General features: G+C 41.7%; 1 protein-coding gene across 4 annotated transcripts in view; it reads left to right on the plus strand.

Moving 5' to 3' along the window:
• The window catches only part of PKHD1 (PKHD1 ciliary IPT domain containing fibrocystin/polyductin), a 513811-nt gene extending 498334 nt beyond the window's left edge, over positions 1-15477 (plus strand). The window contains exons 70-72 of one of the 4 annotated variants that reach the window (XR_015722269.1): positions 4377-4680; positions 5702-6305; positions 7493-15477. The gene's annotated coding sequence lies outside the window, so the exon portion shown is untranslated. Of the gene's footprint in view, positions 1-4376; positions 4681-5701 lie in introns of all 4 variants that reach the window. The other 3 variants (XR_015722271.1, XR_015722268.1, XR_015722270.1) reach the window with 3 other exon arrangements.
• Positions 15478-19544: the final 4067 nt, after the last annotated feature.

Raw genomic sequence — 19544 nt, forward strand, 5'->3', positions numbered from 1 at the left:
AAACTGCACCATTTAATTATTTCTAACTTCTCACTATTATACCTATTTTTAGAGGATAGTCCTTTAAAATGTCATATATGTCAATTATATTCCCAAAAGTGGAATTACTAGGTCAAAACTAGACAACGTTCATGTGTCTTAGTTTCCAAAAAGTTTATACCAACTCCAGGTGCCATTGGTACTTTAGAAATTTTTAGTCTGTCCACACCTTTGAAAGAACCAGGCATCATCCCGTTCTACTAATTTGCTTGAATGTGCTTTTCTTTTATTCCTGACAAGTTGGAGTATTTTCCCTCTCACATCTGTTAGTTGTATTTCTCTTTGGACACTTTCCGTCTATTTCCTTTCTGACAATTATCTATGGAGCCTTATTTTTCTCAAATAAATATGTGGGAGCTTTTCATATAACATAGTTATTGGCCCTTGCCTTATTTGCTGAAAATATTGTGTACTTTCCCATTTGGAATACCTTATTTCGACTGCAGAGGTTTGTAGCTTTAATATCATCAAATTTGTTTATTCTTCCTACATGATTTCTTTTACTATTTTTCAGTGTAGAGGGTCCTCTCTCAAATCCCCCAAATCCAGTGAATATTAAATTCCTCATCTGGTTTCCCTAACATTTTATTTTCGTATTTAATTATTTTATCCGACTGGAATTACTTTTGACCAGTATCAAGTCTTGACTTTTTTTTTTTCCTGAAATGCTAAGCAGCCGTTCAACTACCATTTACTGAATAATCCTTTGCTTCCCTGCTGCTTTGATAAAATAAATCTTGTATATAATAAAGTCTGTTTTGAAGGACTCTCTTCTGCTCCATTTAGCTTTGCTTTGTAGTTCTCAAGACACTTTAACATACATTATCTCATTTCATCCTTCCTACCCCACACTGATTGCCTGGTTCACCCCCTGCTGCTCTTCCTGCAGATGCAAACATCAAACAATCTGACTTGTCCCGTCTCCCTCTTCTAGATGGAAAACAAAAACCCTGAAAGGTGAAGCCACTTATTACCCAGCCCTCCCAGCCATTTAGTATGGGGAGAAATGGAAAATTTCAGTCTTCACTTAGCCCCGTGCCCGGGCACACCTCATCCTCCCACCGGGGAAAATGTGGGTCGCCATTTATTTTGGCTTGAAGATCATGTGCGAGCCTCCTTTGGGGTTCCCCCCAACCACGAACTACGAAGCATTGCCTGTGCACACGCATGCACCTTGCAGGGTACTTGGGAAGCGTCTGCTCCTCCGGCGGAGGGGAAGCAGGCGCTGGGTGCAGAAACAGCCCTCTGCCTCTGTGCTTTCCAGCCTGTGTGTGCTTGGCACTGACTGAGAACTCTGCTTTCTGTCAGTGCATTTGTGCGGTGACACATATTCTCCGGTGATTAGATTAACGCTGGCAAAGCCAATATGAAAAACCCACACAGATTACCACTGTCACCCGCAGTAATTACATTTATTCATTTCCATTTAGCCAAGTTTTTACAAGCTGAGCAAGGGGCCAAATAAGCAATAAACACAGAGGCAAGAAATTAAAATGCTGATCTGTTTGCTGTGAAAACAATCAAACTATCATCTTTCTTTAGGCACCTCATTCATCATCGGATAGGGCCACACTGGTGAAATGGAGGTGGGGAGCCTAATGTTATTACATGTAAATTCACTAACATGAAATTACTGCCCCTGATGTGATTTTACTAATAAATTAGTTCATTTCTACCTTTTCGCTAGAGACTTTAGGGACCGTGGAGAATGTACATGTGTCTTGTAATCTTGCCTGCTTTATTTCGGGCTGGCTAGCTGCTAAATTTCTATTTCTTTTCACTCCCTCCCATCTGATTCTTTCGTTTCCTTGCTATGCCTTATTGGATAAACATGCCATATAATTTGTTGTCTTCACATGTAGTTTGGAATAAGCAGCTTAAGGACAAATTCTCTTTCGCAGGCAATGAGAACGGCATCGGGAAGCATTATGAATATAATGGGTCTCGCAGCTAGTTGGCAGCTATTATTAATTCATTGTTGGGTGTGGTGGTTTTTCTCATTTCTGTATAAATTTTCAATTTGAAAACAGAATGGAGCCAAACTTTGCCACGTCAAGTAGCTATTGAAGCAAGGCAATCAATCTGCAAGCAGCTCCCTCGACTCGCTCCCCCTCTGCCGTGTCTTCAGAGTAGCCACGGAAGCACTGTGCAAGGGCAGCCAATGGCTCACAGAACACAGACGCGGAGTCGCCTGGGATCCGCTCCCTCTCTGGGACTTGCACGGTGCTTCCCTTGTTTATTGTTAATGGCCCATGTCTGGACATAGAGTATTTCATTTATTTTTTAAGATTTCATCTGCTCTGCTGTGTATCCCCAACCCCAGTATCACAATTCATTTTTGCAAGATTACGAATGGTTTCTATGAAAATGATTTTGATGCTACCGAGGAAGGAGGGGAGATGCTAAGAGGACTGGAGAGGGAGGGAGAGACGAGGCTTTGGTGGGAACCCCCCTCCTCCCATTTCTCCTTCCCTGGCCCGATGGAAATTCTGTAGGATGTGGTTCAATGTGAAGCCTTAGGGAAACATAAGATATGCACAATTGTATATTCGTGTTTTGTATGGTAAAAATGTGTTAAAAAGAGTTTCTTTGATGCAGTGGTTCAGTGAAAATCCAAAGCTTAGAAATGGTAGACATCACACATTATACCCACCTCACACATGATCACTGAATAGAGTTCCCTCATCCCCTCCATGGAGTTCTGAATAGAGTTTCCTCGTCCTTCCAATTCATATAATTGGCATAATGAGGAAGAAACCAATATGAAAGGGAAATAACTAACTTCCATACTTTTTGATTTGAATTTAACTTTACACCACATAAAGTTATATAATGAGGGGGATTGTGCATGTAATTTTTTTTCTTTCTTTTCTGGAAAAAATAAATGAGAATAAGTAATCGGTTTATCTAGAATGATTAGGTAATTGCTAATTGACTGTTTTCATTAATGAGTGAAACGGACCACCCATTTGAAAACAACTCTATTCAATGCTTATCTATTGATCAATTACTGTGTACAGAACCCTAAGCTAAATGCTGGGCCAAAAAACAAATACATAAGTCCTGCTTTTCGGGATTTAAGATAATTAAGATTCTTTTAGCTCCTGGCGTCACCTTAGGGACCCACCTCTCATTGTACACCAGAGAACCTTAAACTTTTCCTTCAGAGAAAAGTTTGCCATTTTATTTTATTTGTTTGATTATTTCCTTAATATCCATCTTCCCAGTTAGAGTATATTGTCCGGGGAACAGGCACTGCTTCAAAGGTTTTGTCATCATTGTATCCTCATCGAGCGCATGCGAGGTGTTAGATAAATAGATACTGAATAAACAAATGAAAAAAATGAACTCTACAGCCCCGTTGAGACAGAGATAGTGTAGAAGGTTACTTTAAATCTGTAGTTTTGCAAGACATCATTTAGCAAATATGGTGATAAGTTATTTACTGAGCGTCTATTAGGTGCTCGGTGCTCTTCCAAGTGCTGAGGATATAGTAGTGAGCAAGACAGATACAAACTCCTACCCTGGCAGAGCTTACATTTTTACTGAGTGAATAAAATAAGCGAGATGTTTCAAATTGGGAGTGATATTTTGTTATGTGTTTACATAAACCCCTATCTTTGATATCGATCTTATCTTTTGGAACCAACCATTTTTTTTCCGTTTCAGCTTTCTTAGAGCAGCACTAGATATAAGAAATCACATATATATGCTTATACGGAATAAATGCTTATACATCAATATACATGAGAACACAATATATGTGCTTATATGTGTATATGTATGTGTGTTCATATATATATTCTCATAGTTAACAAAAGGCCCTCAACTGTCACTATAGCATTGAATTCCTCCTTCCATAACCCCATCTCATAATCTGTCTAATCCGGATTCTTCCACACTAAATGGTGTTGAGAGTCCCTCCTTTCGATCCTAGCTCACGGCATTTGCTCTCATGGATTTGCCCTCTGAGATGTGCCCTCTGCAGTGTGACCGTGAGTCTCCCTAAGGTCCATCCTGGTGAAAGGTGCGCCCCCACTGGCTGCTGGACGTACTGCGTCCATTACCTTCTTAGCTACGCTCTTGCTCACTGCCTCCCTTCCCTGTTCCCTTTCTCTCTGAATTGATGCACACATCCACGCACACTTTGTGCACTCTCTTCTTTAAAATGGTGTCTCTGATCCACGCACAAAGTCACCTTTCGTTGCTCTAGGTTTGTGGCTCTTGTGGCAAATAATCCTAGTCTGTTTGGGATAATCCCACATAGCCATTCGTATCATTAGCTCAATTTTGTTTTTACCCTTGTCTTGCACTTTGTGTTTTCACTCTGCACTCAGAATTGGATCTCCTCAGGAAAAATATTTCCGTTATCCCCAGTGCCTGCTCCAGTACTGGGCCCCACGATAACGACTCAATACATTTTTGTTAAATGTACGAAGAGACAAAGAAATGAAATCCTGAAGTTCGGGTCCTCTTTCTGAAGATTTCCATGGGAACTATTGAATAAATTGACATCATTCCATGCGCACCAAGAATCTCTCAGTCCTGCTTGCCCTTCTCTTTTCCATTGCTGAGCCGAAAACCAAAGGAAGAACCATGTGATTGTTAAATGCTCTGACGTAGCCCATACGGATGGGAGAGGTGAGTGGACACAGATAGAATCGTCTGCATTTTAAACCTTCTCCAAACGACAGGATTTTTTTGTTTTGTTTTCTGCCTGCATTAAATTTCTGATTATTGAATGCTAATCTATCCCAACTATTATAGCAATGTAAAAGGCAAGCATTGCTTTAGGAAGTATTATTTTTATATTGTGGTAAAATGGATGTATGATAAAATTTAACATTTTAACCATTTTTAAGTGTACAGTCCTGTGGCATTATGTACATTCCTGTTGTGCAACCATCACCACCGTCCACAAAACTTTCTCAGCATCCTCCTCTGAAAGTCTGTACCCATTAAACATAACTCCCCATCTCCTCTTCCCTCCAGAGAGTATTACTTTGAATCATTGAAACATTGGTAATATTTACGATGAGTGTTTATGTTTTACTGAGATCTCAATAGCATATCAATGAAGAATATTGATTTAGTTGGAAATTGGGTACTTCCAGAAAAAGACATTACTGAATGTTATAAGAATAAGAATGACCATATAGAAATAAAAATAACTCACATAAGGGAAAGGGAAGCTGTTTCCTATACTTAGGACATAACTTCTCCATTTACTTCAAGGAGCTATAAGAAGGATTCCAAGGGCAGAACTTAGCAGCCTCGGGTTTTATAGATTCTTAGGAATTAAAGACTTACAAAGTATGACGTACCCCCAAGTAGCGGTACTTTATCCTGCTTTCATTCTTCGGGTAACAAATCCCTTATTCTGAGAGATGTTTTCATCCTTTATCTTATCTGATTATTGGGAATAACTTATCAGAATGTATAGTTTTATTTTCTACCATCTGACAATTCCATTTTCAACTGAGTCTTATCTACCTATAGTGTTTTAGTTTTTCTAACAATGAAGACCTTAAAAAAAAAAAGAATTAGAAAAGTAAAGCATTAGTACAGAAAGATAGATTCTGCTGGTAACTCAGTCTCTGTCTTGAGCTCACTCTGCCCACTGCTGTATTAGTAGAAAACAATTTCTTTTTTTCCCCCTCAGAGAAGAATTGATGGGCAATCCATTGTATGGAGACAGGGAAAGGGGAATGTGTAATTGGAAGATCCAGCATTTATTCCTCTATTACTCAGATGAGCTGTTGAGGAAAATAAGTGATTGCCAGGAACAAATGAGACCCAGAGAATAAAACAAAAAGATCCTGCCAGTGATCTATATCTGTAAAACAGCTGACCAGTCTCAACCATTAAGAAGTCGGCAAGGAAGACGTGAGCATCACGGAAGTAAGCATGGAGACGCGATGGGATGTCCCAAATCAACTCTGGCTGTTCGTGCTTGCTCATAAAGGACTACAGTGAAGTTTTCTCAAAAGGAGAAAACTGCTGCTTGCCAACAAGACACTTCGAATAAAACAGATGATGTTATCTGGAAACTCCAAGGGTTAGTCAATTAAGCACCTGCGTTGATAAATTGGCGGTGTTACTTTTGCTAAGTCATGATTTGCGAGGCAGTGTGATAGGCTCAGACTCAAGACGTGAGAAGACGGGGAGCTGCAGACACGTGTGTGCTCATGTGTTGGCCCTTGGAGTCCCTCCGTGACAGAGGAACAGAGTGCAATTCCTCTCTCCTTCTGCAATGTGCTGTAAGAGTGAGTACCCTACTCCCACTATTTCCCTCCTGATCCATGGCTTTCGGGGTTAATCATGAAGATTAGTAAATGGCTGTAAAAACCCTCCACACATACAGTAGGCAAAGGTGTGGTTTGGTGTTGGTTTAATAATATAGTGTTATCTTGCCCAACAACTGTAATTTCCATGTTCTTATTGATTGTAATTTATAACATCATTAGCTTTCTAAACTGCCATTAACTAATGATGGACTCTGTGGGCTAAACAGCTCTTTGAAATCAGTTACTGACAAGTTGGCCCCAGAAGCATTTATCAAAAGGGTAATGGATCCCTATTGGAGTGACGATAAATTAGGTTATGCTCTTATCGAATTAAACAATGGATGAAGGAAAATTAGCTATCAATAAACATCTATAAAGCCTTCCCGATTATTCCCAGTCAATTACATCAATTAGAGATCAAACAGGGGACCCCTGCAGTACTTTAAATAGGACTAACCAGAGCCCAAAGAGGCCAAATTGTGTTACAAAATGCAACACCGGGGGCAGCTGCAAAAGAGGTCATCATTACCGCCATTGACAAAAGGGCTGCTTTATTAGAACATGGGGTATCGCCTGGAGGCTTGCTTCTGGCTAAAGGACAAAGACTCCCTAATAAAGGCAAAAAGAGGGAGAGACGGGGGAGAGGAAGAACAGGAGGAAGGAAAGGGAAAGTTGTGTGAGGCAGAGCACACAGTGGGATGGGAGAGGGGGTGCAGAATGGCTTGTGTATGTGCAGCCTATCCCTTCCGATACAATGAAATGAAAGCTTTGGCTTGTGAGGATGTTTCCCTAGCTCTCCGCAAAACGGTGGCTTTTATGGAGGCCAGTAACATTTTTAGGCAGTCTTAATCATGCATACACATATATGTATGTACGGGTGAGTACAGACAGACAAGCAGGTAGGTATATAGGACACGTAGACGCAGAGGTACGTGGATAGATCCATCATTAGGTCGATAGGCACGCTCCACTTCCTTTCGTGGATTAAGGGTCTTAATAAGCTCGAGCTGATTTTCATTAGATTTCTTCATTAAATCAGAAAGCTTAAGAGAAATGGAACAAAATATGTTTTCAAGTAATTTGAGATTCCTGCTGAGGTTCAGCGGGAGCGGGAAAACATGATTTTTTCTGCTGGTCATACCCCGATTTCCTTATGTTTTGTACAGTAGAGTCTCGATAAAAACCTGTTGTTCAGATCTGACACAAGGCCTGAATTTCCCGTATGGGGAAGAGGAAATCGCTAAAGACAGAAGAGTGTCGCGGTCATCTGAGGCTGCCAGTCCAAAGCTCTGCTGACACATGTGCCTTTTTGGTCTTGCTGACACTTTGTATAAAGGATGTAGATCTTTTGGCTCCATGCCTTTGAATTGTATGGACATTTATCACGTGTTTCAGACACATGCCACTGTATTGTTCTCCGTGAGACATCGCTCACCAGGAGCCACCACTGACATTTTGCCTTGGCACAGTTTCAGCCCTTCCAGGAACCCAAGGTGATATCTGTCTAAGGACCTTCAATGACGTATTCCCATGTATGATCCTTACAAAGCTCTGGTGGGGTTGGCTTGCAGCGTGAAGACGCTAAAAAGCCCTCCGGAGAAGCTAAGTAGAGGGGGGAAGGAAAGGCCTGGGGAAGGGAGCATGACTTGCTGCCACGGCCTTGGAGCAGCCCAGTGAGTCGTGAGCTCAAATTCCATTTCTGCCACTCGCCAGCTCCGTTTTCAGCCGATTTGCTTCACTTCTCTCTCCTTATCGGTAAAGTGGCGATGAGAAATTGGACCGTGCGGAGTTGTCCTGATGGCTGGAGGTGATGTTTGCACGAGGCCTGCCCGCAGCCCAAACCTCCTCTTGGATTGTCTCAACTTGGCCTTTCAGCCTCTGCATCTGTGAAGTAGAACAAGGGTCCCTGATATCTCGCTGGGTTTTGGGGAGGCTCAAAAGTGATCATGAGTTGGGACAATCCTATGTCAACTATAAAGCACTACCCAACTGTTAGCTGCTATGAAAATCATAATTACCATTACTGCTGTCTCTCAGATAGTCTTAGCTGAACACAAGAAATGCTTCACTCACCTAAATACACACTGCCATAACGCCAAAGATTATTCCTTTACTATTTCAGGGAAGACAGAACTTAGGGAAAAGGTCCACGCCTGCAGAAAATGAACTTGCAAATGTAGGCAACTACTCACGGTTAGACTCTCCAAAACAAGAAGTTCTGGTAGCTCAAGAAAATGTGGAATTTATTTTGAAATATCTGAAAAGATGACACAGTGTGTACTTGCCCTTTGTGGTATAAAGAGAGTATAAGGGTTGGGTTAGTACTGAGATAGAAAGACAAAAAACAAAACAAGTCGGGAAAGCTAAGTCTCATTGTTCGTGCCGCAAAAGGGTCTCGACAAATGCTTGGCAGCTGTGGTCTTTCCCAGGGAAAGTCATAGTACTCACGTGTGTGTGTGCGCGCACGCACGTGCACGCACGCCACTGCTGCCTCAGTTTCTCCACCTACGAAAAGGGGCAGAAGACGTGGTAACAATTAAATGAGGTGATACACACAAAGTGACCCCCAGCATGCTGGGGACAGGGTGAAGGCTTCATAAATGCAGGTGATGTCTCCATTGTTACTGTTAGTCAGTTAACATGCGTCAAGTTTCTACTATGTGTTAAGCGCTTGACTTAGATTCTTTTCTTTTGCAAACCCTCCAAGGCTTTGTTTCCTCATCTATAAAATGAAAATGGTAGTCCTTATTTAAAAGTTAGTAAATGCGGGCTCGCTTGGTTAAGGGATTAAGCCTCTGCCTTCTGCTCAGGTCAAGATCCCAGGACCCTAGGATCAAGCCCTTCCTTTGGCTCCCTGCTGAGCAGGGAGTCTGCTTCTCCCTTTCCCTCTTCTCCTCCCCCACCAACGTATGCTCTCTCTCTCTCTCAAATAAATAAATAAAAAATAATAAAAGTAAGTGCTAACCTCGTAAAGATGACACACAGTTTGTAGGTGGGGGACCCAAGATTTACCAACTGCCACACTCTTTCTACTAACCCTGCTGTCTTCCAGCAAAGTCTGTTGTGGGCCATAACTTGTATATATGTTTTTTTCTTTCATGTGTTCATTACGCCTACTAAAACTTGGACCAATCCCTTAAAGGTACTTTATAGATATTAACTACAGGGAAATGCCAATTACACTTAAGAGGGAGAAAGAATGTTACTCTTCATCCTTCTTGTTTTAAGAATGAGGAAGTACACTTCCTTGCAAATAATGGAGCCACTCTTTTCCAACATTTATTCTGTCTTTGTGTTCATGGAAGCCCTTCCTGCTAATAAGTGTCAAATGCATCCACGCAGTCTCACAAGCAGGATAAATAAATTGCAAAAAGATACGGACCTTCCCTGAAAATGTGGGTAGCGTAATAGTTGTAAAGCTGCCTGAAAAAGAATGGTTAGTCTCCACTCTGGGGCCACGGTGATCTTGTAGTGACAGGAGTGTGCCCGTGGACACACATGGGCATAAATCTAAGATTTATTTTGTTTCTATAAACAATGATTTGTTCAGATTATTTCTACATACATACAACTGTTTTATGCACTAGAAGGTGTCAGTGTGGGAAGGGATGATGTGTCTGGGGGATAGTGGGAGGAGGCAAGAGTCATAAATAAAGTTCTGATCTGAATTTGAGGAACTCACGAGGGAGAAAGAATGAATATACATTGCATACAAGCGGAATTTTTTTTAACATTTTATCAACTTAGGTAATAGGGCAATAAAGAGTAGTGAAAGGGATTATAATACATATTAACTCTTCAAAAATGTGTATAGACCCTCTGAGTTACTTTGGATTGACTTGAGTCTATTTGCCAATAACATCTTTTTTTGTTTCGTTTTGTTTTTGGCAAAACAGCTGCACCGTCTGAGTGGTTACATGTGGAGACCAATTGCAATATTTTCAGCATCTTTCCCCAGACCACATTTTCTTGCTATTCCAATAGGGAAAGAGAAATAAATAAATATTAGGCCTTCCAACCTGGGATCCCCTCCTGACTTGTTCCATCTGGGCCTAAGCGTGTGAGGCTCTGCCTAGTGGATGTATGATCTGACAGGACGGCCTTTAAAATATACAGAAGAAAAAAAATCTAGTTAACACAAATGCTTCCTAACGCATAAATATGTATTTAAAACATTTGTAGTTCCACATCACAAAATGCATATTAATGTTAGCAGTAGACAAAATGATACACAATAAAATTCAATACAATGTCTAAAATTAGCGAGTTAAATTAGCTACAGTAGTTAAGGTTTATAAATTAGCTTCACTGAAGCTACACAAGATTTCTGAAAGAAGCATTAGCAGTAGAACGGGCATTTATCACTCTGAAATAGACACACGCTACCACGTGGCTTTTGAAATCATCTGGGCGGCCTTGAATGAACTTGTGGTAGTTTCATTAAAGGCTTGCTGGCATCATTTGGTCTGTGATTTCAATTTGTTCAACTGGCCACTTTAAAGAAAGTTAATTTCTCTGCGTGTTTAAATTTACTGCCTGGTGCTCCCACATTTACACATCAGATTTCTATGAACAACTTCCGCCCTTGATCCCTAGGACTTTCCCCTAGATTCACTTAAACACACATCTATTAAACACCTACTAAGTGGTGGGTATGGTTCTTGGTCCTGAGAATACAGCAATGAACAAAGCAGTAATTCCTGACCTTATATGCTTTTGTTTTGTTTGAAGGATACCAATGATAAAGAAGTAAAATATAAATAATTTTATGCTTATCAAAATGTCTATAAGAAGAATAGAGCAGAGTTAAAGGACGGGCAGCATACATGGTCTGGGAAGGGAAAAGTGTTGAAAAAGTTGGTAAAGGCCAAGGAAGACCTCCCTGAGAAGATGATACTGAAGCCAAGACCTAAAGGAAATGAGAGATGGAGCCATGTAAATATCCAGGGAAACAGAAGACAGAAAAAATGGCAAGTGCAAAGGCCCTAGAGCAGGAGTGTTTCTGAAGTGCTTAAGGAAAAGCAAAGAAGCCTGAGTGGCGTGAGTAACTGGGAGAGTATAGGAGCTGAGGTCAGAGGGGTCAGGGGCAACAGACTAGCTAGGAACATACCAGCTGCGGTAAGGATTTTGGCTTTTACTGTACAGGAGATAGAAGATCATGGAGGGGAGGGTTGGACAAAGGAGAGATGCTTCTATTATGAGTGTCTTTTAATCTTTAGAACCAGAGATCAGTACATACTCACAGTCAGATGAGTGAACCAAGTGGTTGCTGCTGTGATCATAAAAAGAAAACAAAGGTCCTAAGTGTGGTGAGAGGCAGTGATAATGAGGCAGAGACCTTCAGCTCTCTGCAGTTAACACCAATGCTCGAGTATAACCAACACGTCTCCCCCCGTATCTCCTAACTCTTTCCCTAATTCATCCAGAATTTAAGATGAAGCCAAGCAGCAAAAAGTCCTTATCAGCCCCCATTCGCCGATTCCACTAACTCCAAATGTTTTATTGAATTAAAATTTTGCTTGAAAGAATACAGAACTCAAAATGACCCTCCAAGAAGTCCCAGTTCCTAAAAATAAAAGTCTTTCTTAGCCAATCCCCTGATTTTTAGAACCCACGCGTGTTTTCTTTCATATCACTAGCTGCTCTGCAAATAGGCACGTGTTCCTAGTGCACGGCAGTGTTTTAACGACCCGGCTTGCTGATCACCCAGGAGGCATTGAACCATGAAAAAGAAGTGACACCCCTATTCGCTAATATTCACTTGGTAGAAATTGTTGCTATCTTAGGCAAGTGGCTGCATGTCTCTTTGTAGGACAAGATTATACACAGACAGGCTGATCATAAATTCTTTTCTTAAAGCATGGAATATATGAACGGCAGGGCCCATGAACTCAATCAGGTCCTAAAACTAAAAGAAATGTGGTGCCATAGAGATGACTATGGGGGATTCCTTGGCTCTCTTACCACTACTTGTGTGATGACAGTAAAGCACTCTCTGATTTTTGAAGGGGGTGGTTTCTCAAATTGTTTTTTTATCCCATAATTTGGAACTTTAAAGACATTTTCCCTGAGAAACAAGATTATTGCTGGTGTTTGGATTCCCAGGTGAGCTCCTGAAGCCTCCTTCGCCCAGAGGATGGATGGATTGTAGCAAAGATGTGATGTCTGGGAACACTAGGTCAGGCAAAGAGCAAGAGGGAGGAGAAGGAAGAAGAAGAAGAAGGGCTTCTTCCCTCACCGAGGCAACATTTAGAGATTGATGTGTCAGGCATCTACCCCTGTCTTCCAACAGACACCTCTTTCTTTTACCCAGCAGCCCTCTTCCCTGTCTAATATCAGGTAACTCTCCAGCCTGCCTCTCCCTGAAGCGAGCCACAATTCCAAATGACTCATCTCACCTCTCCCTCAAACAAAACTGCACCGTCTTCAAGAGAGCTGGTCGGAGCAGCCCTTTGGGAGGGACCAATCATTCATTCCAATGAGTGAATGATTGATAAACCAATCATGTACGACGTCTTAAAAAAAGAAGAAGAATTGATGGTAATAAATTTAGGATTGGTAGAATTTCTGTCAGTATGGCCATATGAAGAGAAGAAACAATCCCACAAGTAGACAATAGATGAAGAAAGTCCACCAGGAAACTGCGCCCGGAGGTGGTGCTTTCCTGATGGGCCTTGCTTTCCTCAGAATACCCTCTCTCTTTAATTTTGAGCCTTGGTCTAGGGTTCAATTTCCCACAGAGATGCAACAGAGGTGGCAGTGTTTATGGTGACAGACGTGGGTTCCATGTGCCTGGGAATGTGGGGGAAGAGGACTAGTGGACAGGAGGTGGAGGGAAAGGTGGTCAGGTTTTTTTTCTAAGATTTCATCTTTCCACTTGAGAGATCAAATGTGAGAGAGATCGCAGAGGGAGAGAGAGAAGCGGACTCCCCACTGAGCAGAGAGCCCTTATGTGGGGCTCGATCTCAGGACCCTGTGGTCATGACCTGAGCCGAAGGCAGGCACTTAACTGCCTGAGCCACCCAGGTGCCCCAAAGGTGGTAATTTTTAATTTCAGTGTCAACTTCAAGGATAACCACCCCCGCGTCCCGGAGAGCCATTTATACTCACTTACGCTCACTTTACTTTGCTGTTATGTTTTTTTCAAGCCCAATGAGTATGAGTTTTGAACAAAATAAGCTGTTTTAAAGGCAACTTATTGTTATCCTCATAAAAACAAAGCATTACAATAACTTATATGAAGAATATAAAGCATCTCGTGCGTCTTCTATCATGTCTCGGTGTCTGCAAGCTAGTGATTTTATGACACTTTTCTTTTTAAGTAGAATATTACCTTTCAGCTTGGAAATGAATAGTAAGCCCTAGAAGTTTTTGCTCCATGGAAATAAATAAGAATCATGCCTAAAATAAGAACCTAGAATAGTTATCACTTAAAAAAAAAAGACCAGCTGAGCCACTACCATAAAACAAGACTAGAAGAATTCCAAAAAATAGTCAATTTATAGCTGTGCTCGGTGGCATAGTTTAAATTCCACAGCCTCCAAGCATATTTTGCATAGAAACTTGGCTGTAGTTTCTCCCCCCTCCTCCTCAATGCACCCCATCTTGCACCCCCACCACCGCCACAAACAAAATGCCTCCTTCGTAAATCAGAGGGCCGTCCTACTCTCACAGCCCCTTCCTAACTACGGAGGGCACCCAGGAGAGGAGCTCCCATAGTGGGGAGCCCTGCGAATAGGGTCAGAAGGGAAGACTTGGACATTTTATTGCCGATTCCCTCCTTCCAATTTCCTATTGTCTTTTGCATAAGTTGCTGACAACCAAATTAGTTAACATTCAGACCCTGGAAACTTGTGAAGTAATCATTCCTTTCTAAAGAGCACAGTGGGGGTAATTCTTCCTTTTATTTGTTTTCTTTTACATTCACTGTGTCTCCCTTTTTTCCTTCCTTAATTCACGCTCCTATGGTTTTCCCCTCTGTGCCTCAGCTATATATTGCTTTGAAAAATCAATAAATCCTTTGCACATAATGATGCTTACCTACTCTACCTCACGGGGTGCTGTGATGCGTAATTAATTAATGTGTGTAAAGAGCTGGGGGCTTGCACGACACGAGACACCCTAGAAGTGGGAAGAATCATTATTAATAAGTGTTATTACCCAATGCCTCTAGATGTCAGCAAAACATCTTTTTAAAAATATAATTGGGCAGCGAGTTTTGAAACGCCCAAGTTCACTCTTCCTCCCGTGTAGGGCAGACGCAGAAGGAAGGGCACCCGCGGCAATGCTGGTGGAGCCTTTTCTTTTGGCCGAGGGAGGCTCATTTAATCTGAGAGTATGAACTTTGACTAGAAGTAAGCATTGGGACAAAGCAGCACTTGAATGCCTCGAGGTCTGAATGGGTGGCAGGCTGCGTCATTTTCTGGACAATCCGTATGAAAGATCAGTCTTTTCTCTAAAAATAGCATTTCATTTCCTCGTCTCTGAAGCAACTGGGGTTGGCAGTGAATGGACGGGAGAAGAATCTATAGGTAAACAGATATATGAATAAATATCTGTCTCTCCTGTTTGTGCCTATTTGAATGGGTGCACGTTTTCTCTGTCCACATTTGGGTATGTGTATATACATTTATATATATCGAGAGAGACACAGAGACAGGCACACACACTCACGCGCGCACAGAGTGAATAACAGAGAAATAGGTGTAAGCGATTCTACCTGTGCGGAATCCAACGATGGCTGCTATACTGGCTTCATCCCCTGACAGGAAGGTGAACGGGAAAGTGAGGGCAAAGTTCCACAAAGTGCCGGCAATGACAGCCCAGACGGATTTTCCAGAGAACACAGAGCAACCCACGTGACCGGTTGTTGGGGCTTATCCCAGGGACCAGTTATTCACGTCTCTGCTCGCTTCTTGTCCATCCCTGGGTCCATCCAGGGGGCTGGACCTGTGAGCTGTGGCTCCGGAGAGGAAACCATAGCCAGGGAAGGCTCCTGAGAGACTTCTCGGCAATGTGCGTGCTGCGTGGTGGCCAAGTGTGAAGGAAGACAACGAACTCCGTTGGGAGAGAGCGTTCCATTAAACGTATTTTGAGGCAACTCAACACACCTTGGGTTTGTGGTTGGGTGCATAGTTTAGACAATTTCGTCTAGCAAGTACTTCTTAGAGCGGTAAAAGCTTTATTTCAAAAGTGCCCACAATTAAAAAAAAAAAAAATAGTCCCTGCGTGTTATGTTTGTCAATATAGGAAGTTTCAAATTATTTTTTTTTCCATTACTCAATATCACACAGACTTTATTTCTCAAGGGAGCTTCCAAAGAAGAGGTTGAACTGTTCACTCTGGTTTTGTTTTAGGTGACTAGGGAAGTTTTTCAGAGTCTGGCTGGAGCAGACACCAGCCCGGGCCCCGGGCTGTGCACCTGCCGCACTCATCCACGCCCTTTGGGCAAGAGTGGAACTGCCCTTGATGAATCTGGGAGAGCTTTCTCCCGCGAGACCCTGAGGCTCCGCCCACTGCGATAGGGTGGAACAGGGTCTGGGCTTGACCTTGACAACGCCTGTGGTCATTGGCTTTCCGTAATTGTGCCTCAGTCTTGTGGCTGGCAAATTTGAGCCTGAGAGAGGTGATCAAGGGGAGAGAGAGGGGAGGGAGAGCAAGAGAGTGAGAGGAAATACAAACATTGTTTAATCAGCATTTTCTTCAGTAAATTTAAAATCACATCTACAAGAGTGAAACACATAGAGCATTGCTATTATTTTGGAGGGACAAACATAATACTCCACCAGAGCATTTCGGAAAGACTCAGATGTGCGAATTTCCTCTAGGTGTGTGGCTGCTGGCTGCTGGCTGGTGACTGGGTAGGAAGGTTTCAGTGCTCCTCGGCCATCAATCCCCCTCTCTATTTAACCTCCCAGCCTGTCCCCTCCTGCACGGTTGCCCTGCTCCCCCTGACAGGTCTCCTTACCTACACAGAGATTAAACCAATCTTTCAGTTTCCAGGTTCCCCTCACGGGATTGTCATAAGGCTTAATTAAATAGTGTTCATAAAGCATTCGGCTGTTCAGGTGTCCCTGGATAAAATGCAAAGCACAATATTATTGTGATTATTATTAATTAGGATGATCCTGTCTGAGGCAAGGGATGTTTCTTGCCAGCTTCCGAGAGTTGTACCATGGCCTTTAGCTTTGCACAGAGGATTTGCAATTCAGATGGCTGAATTTGTAATCCTTGATCTTAGAGGAATCTTAGCGAACAAGAGGGGGATGCCAGAATGGATGACCAGGAGTTGCCAGGGTAAGTTTTAAGGGGAATAAAGGAAAATTTGGTGAACAACCGGCTAAGGCTCTTAATTCTAGTATTACTCCTTCCAGAAGCATCAGGACTTTTTGCTAAAGGGCTGGCATAAGAATCCTGGGGAATGTAGCAGTGATCATTAAGAACCAGCACGGGGTCACCCAAAATAAGCAGTTTCTACAGTGTCCAGTGCTTTCTTTGATAGGATCCTGAGATCAAAAATGAGGGAAATGTAATTGACATAAAAGCGAGACCTCAGGGAAAACCTTTGAAAAAGCCTCACATGAGAGCTTCGTGGACAAGTTTGAGGACCACAGTTTATAAAACATAAACAGCACACAAACAGAAGCCATAGGGACCTGGGTAACGGGTAGGAATGGAACCGGGGGGCAGGGCCTCATCAGGGACTCTGCTCTGTCTAACATTCTTAATTGATGACTTAAAATGTCATTTTATTTGGAATGACGATGAACATATCGAATATATTTTACATGTTGATAACTGGGGCTTGATAGACTAAATCTCAGAATATGAAATTCAGCACGGACAGAAATAAAGCTCTACACCTCAAAGTGCCAAAGGTGGGGCAGAGAGAGACACGGCTCAGCACAGAATGTGGGAGTCTGGACGCTCAGCAACTTGGCATTGGGCTGTGGCAACCAAGAAAGCAAGATGCTATCCAGACTTCATCAACCGAGAATGTTGTTGAGTGCCAGGCAGAATACAAGGGGGGTGCAGCCAACTGGGGCAAGGAATAGATGGTCTTTGAGGGGAGAGGCTATACCTTACTCAGTGTGGTATCACCACAGCCTGGCACACACACCACCCGACAGAGTCAAGACTCAGTCGATGTCGAAGGAACAAATTTAGAATTTGGAAACATGCCGTATGAAGCAGGGCTGATGAAAGTAATTGTATTTAACTTGGAAAAGAGAAGACTGGGTATAATAGCCCTATCTCCAAGTATTGGAAGGAAGATTGCCATGTGACAGAAGGACAACATAGGTCCCAAATGGCCTAACAGATCACACAGGGAGTGGGGCGCCCAGGGCTGCTCAGTCTACACTTTGGTGGCAACATTCACATAGGAAATGGCTCGGGCGCCCTGAAGATGTGCAGTGCACAGCCTGCACAGCTGTACAAGCAACCTAAGAGTGTGCAGGCTTGAAACTTTTTCCTCTATTGAGCCAAAAATCAAAGCAAGCTTTACAAAGATACCGTGAGCCACCTTCAGATCCAGAGGTATATTGTTGGCTAGTTTTCCAAATCATGGGGTTTGTAAAGATGTTCCAGGAAATTTCTGTTTTAAAAGGTGGTAATGATGTCAGTTTCAATTTCAATTAAAAAATAATGATTTAAATGGTTTCCCTTAAAGATGGAAGATCTTGAACACATGCACAAAAGGACATAATTTGCATGCTGACTGACTGATTCTGTGAGGCTGCATGTGTTCCAGCCACATTTTATATGTGAACTATTACACATTTTAAAATCATTTTTACTTAGACATCAGGATATAATTTATACAAGTAATAAACATAAAGAACACACCAGTGTTTTAATTTTAGCACAACTTCGTGAGGAGAATATAAATTATTATTTAACATCTGTATAGTGTGCACCATATACTGGCCACTGTTCTAATTGTTTTGAAAATACAACTGGGTGGCCCAGTTGGTTGAGCAGCTGACTCTTGATTTCGGCTCAGGTCATGATCTCATGGTCATGGGATCAGCTCTGCATCAGGCTCCACACTCAGTGGGGGAGTCTGCTTGGAATTCTCTCCTTCTCCCTCTGCCCCTCTCCTCTCTCTCTCCCTCTTTCTGAAATAAATAAATAAATCTTTAAAAAATAATAAAAAAATAAAATACCAATTAATTCAGTTTTCTTAATAATCTCCCAGGGTGGGTGGGCACTATTATTATCCCAGTTTTACAGATAAGGAAACTGATGCACAGAAAAGTTAAGTCACTTGCTCAAGGTCACACAGCTAGACCTTGGGAAAGGTGGATTTACATTCAGGTGCCTGTCTCTAGGGTCCTCCTCCCAACACCACATTGTGCCAGCTCTTCCTGAAAAGGCTCCCCAGAACCTACGGGGTACATTTATCTGATCAGAGTTCCCACATTACCTTGTCTCCAGTCCTGCAAAACACATAATTGCAAACACAGCACTTATTATGGCCAATTTGGCTGTTCATTTGTTGGGAATAAAGAGTATCCATATCCAAGAGGTGTTATTTACAAAGACACAGTGCAAATAGTAGCCCACATCCTTCTGCATTATCTTTCCCTTTAGAAACACAAGAAAAAAATATTTTAAAAATAACAATTACTTTAGAATAAAGTGTACAAATTCTAAACAAGAAGTTATAATAGCATTTTTAAAAGATTTTGATGTTATAAAACAGTTATTTTTAAATTCATATATAACACAGATGCCCCCAAACCAAATTAATAATATTTTTTAAAAATTATTTTGTACACAAATAATGCTTTTCCTTACATAACTAAGTAGTAAATTAAATAATGCATATGTGTTTAATGGGGAAAAATTAACTCTTATGTGTCATAAATATTATTAAATATTATATTGGAATGTATCAGACAATTTTGAATTATAGACTTTCCTTAAATGAAATAGATCTTATTTTTAAAATTTCCTTCTCCTGTGCCATGCAACATTGATAAAATGATTTAGAAACTACTCAGGGGGTTCTCAAGATTATGTTTTTGTGAAAGGGATTCCCAGTTTTAAAATGAAATCCCATTCTAGACTAATCAAGAATAGAAATGAGATTGAAGTCACAGAATGTTGAAGGCCTTCCTCATGCTCCTATTCTATGATATGACACCAACAAATTTTCAGTTTGCTCAGGGGGTAAGTTCATGATATTTATAGGAGCCTATCAGTTTTATTCAA

This window comes from Ursus americanus, chromosome 29 (genome assembly GCF_024610735.1).
Source record: "Ursus americanus isolate L20-20 chromosome 29, mUrsAme1.1.p, whole genome shotgun sequence".
In the NCBI taxonomy this organism is placed as follows: Eukaryota; Metazoa; Chordata; class Mammalia; order Carnivora; family Ursidae; genus Ursus; species Ursus americanus.